This window comes from Papaver somniferum, chromosome 2 (assembly GCF_003573695.1).
Source record: "Papaver somniferum cultivar HN1 chromosome 2, ASM357369v1, whole genome shotgun sequence".
NCBI classification, from domain to species: Eukaryota; Viridiplantae; Streptophyta; class Magnoliopsida; order Ranunculales; family Papaveraceae; genus Papaver; species Papaver somniferum.
The window spans coordinates 53,660,855-53,666,134 of NC_039359.1; positions in this window are offsets into that span (position 1 = coordinate 53,660,855).

Consider the following 5,280-nt stretch of genomic DNA (forward strand, 5'->3'; position numbering starts at 1 on the left):
TTGGTTGTATTTGGTGGGAAGGATGTAATCAGTTTCATTTAGTTTACATATTGATATACCTCAATTTTCATCACAGTAGCCTTGGTGAAACCAATTTCATCTAGTTGTGGAATGTAATATATTTTTTTTGTCAAAATATGCATGATGAAAACTAGTTTCATATAGTTTATTCATTGATATACCATTTTCGTCAGAATACTCAACTAGAAACCAATTTCATTTAGTTGTAAACTTCTATATAGCTGTATTTCGCCAAATATGCAGGATGAAACCAGTTTCATATAACTTACATATTGATATACCTTAATTTCGTAAGATTACTCAGGATGAAACCAATTTCATCTAGTTGTAAACTGTAATATATTTGTTTTTTTGTCAAAATATGCAGGATGAAAACTAGTTTCATATAGTTATAGACTATGATATAATTGTATTTTCATCGGAATATACTGGATGAAATCAGTTTCCTCTAGTTATAAACTTTCATATAGCTGTATTTTCTCCAAATATGCAGGATGAAACCAGTTTCATATAACTTACATATTGATATATCTTAGTTTCGTAAGAATACTCGGGATGAAACCAATTTCATCTAGTTGTAAACTGTAATATATTTTCTTTTTTGTCAAAATATGCAGGATGAAAACTAGTTTCATATAGTTATAGACTATGATATAATTGTATTTTCATCGGATTATGCTGGATGAAATCAGTTTCATCTCGTTTTGAAACGTGGTATACCTGGATTTTCATTACTAGATTACTAACTAATGGTAGTATTACAAAAGGTAGCAATATCGTTAAGGAACAGAGTCCACCTCTCCATCTCCTTCGGTACAGGTACTTACTTTTCCTGCACTTTTAAACTTTCATTTTTTTTTTGCTTTAGTGGCGTATTTACTGTCATCCAAATTTTTTGTGTCTCCTTTAAGATTGCTAAGGAAGTGAGTCGCTTGTTGAGGTCCTTATGTCAGTTATACCTTCTACTGACTTCGCCTGGATTTTTAAATTTGGGATTCCTTGGTTTTCCTTTAGTGCCATACTGTCTTAGTAATGAATTTTATCTAAAATATTTGTATCTCCTTTAAGATTGCTAAGGAAGTTAGTCACTTGTTGTCGAAATGATAATGCGTCCAATTTGAGTTGATTATGTCGGTTGTTCCTTCTAATATTGATTTTTAGTTATTAGCTTGTGCTTGTCAAATGAGAATTATCTTGGATTATTTGGTCAGTGATCAAGGTACCAGACCAGATTTATTCAGAAAGATTCATACTGATTATCCTGACTAATGCTTGTTTTTTGTTCACTTTCTTGTAGTGATGAACTCCACAAAGTACTACAGATACCAATGAGTGGAGTAACCAATGCTCCCTTTGTCTCAGCACATCCTTATAGATCAACTAGTCGTACTTCCTTTGATGATTGCCTTGACACATTAGGTTCTGCTGAAGCGAAGCTTGCACAGTTGCATCAAGAACGGTTAGGTCAGTTCTCATACTCGAGACGAATAACTGCTAATTGAGTGTACTGTTGCTGCTAATTGACTCAGGTAAACAAGAAAGTGAATGTGATTGTTTGCAGCAGCTTGGTGTTGTGAAGTTGTGCTAGGCTGAGTTTCAAGATATAAATGAAAGAGGTTTTGTGTTGTAGAAATGATGGTTTAATGTGAATTGAATTTGCAGGAAGCTGTATAAGTATAAAAGTTACAAAAAGAAGAGAATGGCACACAACATATTCGAGTAAAGGCCTGAATGAGTCTCTTAGCCACTTCAATCTCCAGTCGAGTCTGTTTGCCGGAGGTTGTGATCAGGTTCAGTTGAGAAGACAGGAGACGAGAAAAGTTGTCTGTTGAGGTCAAGTTCTTGAGCTGATTTTCAGCTGTAAAAAGTTTGCTGCAACAGTTCGTGTCGATAGCAGCAAAGTGTTGTTTACAAGAGACCAAGTTCAGTTTGAAAGACAAGCTATAAGACTAGATTTTGGTCAAGGTTTTATGTACACGGTCAGGCAAAGGAACTGGCGCTTTTCCATGGTTCAATGGTCGTGTTTGGCAGTTAAGAAGCACGCAGAACTGGTGGTACGAACAAGTGGAATTTTGGTTGTTGTTAGACTAAAAAGAGGTATTTTAGGTGATTGATATTTCTTTTGTTTTTATTTTCCTGGGTCAAATATCCATTTTAACTAAATGAAAAGTATTTTTTTTGTTTAATGTCCATATAAACAGTATCTAAACCTAGCAGTCCGTTTCACCCAGGGAATATTTGTTTCGGTCTTTTTGACCAATTTTGTGATAATAAAACTTGCAAAAAGTTCATACCTGAACTAAGTGGTACAATTTTGTATCAAAGACAATTAATTTTAATTTTATTTAATTTAATTTAATTAGATAATAATTACTTTACGGTTGGAATTGATCCAAACCTGGACGTAAAACCAATTTCTACAGTTGGAATCAATCAAAACCTGGACGTAAAATCAATTTCTACGGTTGGAATTAAAAGGAACCTGAACGTAAAACTGAAATTTACGGCTAGGTTGACGAAAGGAAAATTTAATAAACTAAACCTAGACGTAAAATTGAAAATTACGGTTGGAATTCAACTAAACCTGGACGTAAAATCACTTCTATGGTTGGAATTAAAAGAAAACTGGACGTAAAATCGGATTTTACGGTTGAAATTAAAAGAAATCTGGACGTAAAATGAGCGTCTACGGTTGAAAACTAATCCAAACCTGGACGTTAAAGTACATGCAAATAAAATTTTACGGTTGGAGTTAATCCTAACCTGGACGTAAAATCACTTCTACAGTTTTTAAGTTTTATTTTAGTTAAAGGGTAAGTTAGACATTTTGTATATGTGTTAGGATATCCCATAACTATTTTTTTGGACATTAAAAATCCAAGTAAAGCCCCTCTATTGGAGTGTGAGGCCCCAATAATAGCCTTCGAATATGGTGCATATCATAAAAAATAAAAAAAATAAAAATTTCACCCTCTTATCTTCCCTAGAAGGTGAGAGACGTGGCAAAAACACGTCTATAAACCAATAGTGTGCCACCGATCTTAGTGGTGTTACACGTGGTAGTAACAACCATTAAATCTTCTTCTACCAAATACCAATCGTCGGCTTTAGTATAGTCATCTAGCCTGCGCTATAGCATATCATGCCTTAACAGATATAATCAAACTTACCTAACCCTAATATCTCTAAGTCCCTCTTCCACGCCGCTCCTCCCAACTCTCTTTGAGACAATTCTCACTCTCTCCATCTCTGCTTTAGTCGAACAAATCCTACAAAATCTTCTTCAGAAGTAGCAGATATATCTTAGGTTTTCTGGTTTTGCAGGGATCCTTAATAGGAAGCTATTAGTTTTACGGATATACCAAATTTACGAACTGGGTATGCATAAGTTTCATCATATACCGAGGAGGAGATTCACCGTATTTGGTATGTATCATAATCAGCGATTCAGTATATTGTTTTCATTTTGTTGTTTTGGATGAGCTGCAAGGGTAAACTTCGGTGCAGGTGAAGATTCAAGATGTAGTTAATCTGTGGTGCAGAAAAAAAATTCAGAATCAAACTGATAAAATTATTGGGAAATCCAAAGAGATATCGCCTGTTCGTATTCATCGTAGTTGTTATCAAATGGTACATGTGTGTGATACTGAGGTAGTAACATTTTATGGCTGTAATTTTTTGATTTTTTTGGATGACAAAATCAAGTCTCAGGTACTGTTGGATATTGATTTTTTTTTCTTTTTCTTTTTTGCAGAGATAAGATACGGGTTATATGAATTTTGGTATGAGTATTGTTGGATTGGACTTTGGAGACGAATTGTAGCTGTAGCAATGCATAGTGGTAGTGATGTTTTCTTGAACCCAAAGGAGCCATCAATTGTTTGTCTTGGTGATAAACAAAGTTTTACCGTGACAGAAGCCTTTAGGTTCAAGTGCAAGGGAAACTATATTGGTCACGGGATGCTCATTGTGTAAATTTGTCATTGTTACATAAAGGGAATCTATATGTGAAGAGAATCCAAGAAGGTGAAAGCTAGCAGTTGTTCTGAAGTTATAGACGAACAGGTTGCGAGCCATGCTAACCGCACCACCGTGCCAATGGCATGCCATGCCAGCCACATCTCGCGCCAAAGGCATGCCAACCATGCCAATTGCACCACCGTGCCAATGGCATACCATGCCAGACACATCTCTGCGCCAAAGGCATGCCAAGCATGCCAGCCGCACAACCGTGCCAATGGTATGCCATGCCAGCCACATCTCCGCGCCAAAAGCATATCAACCATGCCAGCCGCACCACTGTTTCAATGGCATGCCATGCCAGCCACATCTCCGCGCCAAAGGCATGCCAACAATGCCATCCGCACCATTGTGCCAATGGCATGCCATCCCAGCCACATCTCTGTGCCAAAGGAATTCCAACCTTTCCAGCCGTACCACCGTGCCAATGGCATGTCACGCCAGCCACATCTCCGCGCCTAAGGAATTCCAACCATGCCAGCTGCACCACCGTGCAAATGGCATGCCATGCCAGCCACATCTCCGCGCCAAAGGCATGCCAACCATGCCAGCCGCACCATTGTGCCAATGGCATGCCATCCCAGCCACATCTCTGTGCCAAAGGCATGCCAACCAACCATTCCAGCCGTACAACCGTGCCAATGGCATGCCATGCCAGCCACATCTTCGCGCCAAAGGAATTCCAACCATGCCAGCTGCACCACCGTGCCAATGGCATGCCATGTCAGCCACATATCCGCGTCAAAGGCATGCCAGACGCACCACCCTGCCAATGGCATGCCATGCCATCCAAATCTTCGCCAAAGGAATGCTAACCATGCATGTCGCATAAGCATGGCATGACATTGGCACTATGGTGCGACTGGCATGGTTGGCATGCTTTTGGCACGGAAATGTGGCTGGCATGGCATGCCAACCATGCCAGCTGCACCACCGTGCCAATGGCGTGGCATTCCAGCCACATCTCCGCGCCAATGGCATCCCAACCATGCCAACCGCACCACCATGCCAACGGCATGTCATGCCAGCCACATCTCCGCGCCAAAGGCATGCCAACCATGCCAATTGCACCACCGTGCCGATGGCATACCATGCCAGACACATCTCTGCGCCAAAGGCATGCCAAGCATGCCAGCCGCACAACCGTGCCAATGGTATGCCATGCCAGCCACATCTCCGCTCCAAAAGCATACCAACCATGCCAGCCGCACCACCGTTCCAATGGCATGCCATGCCAGC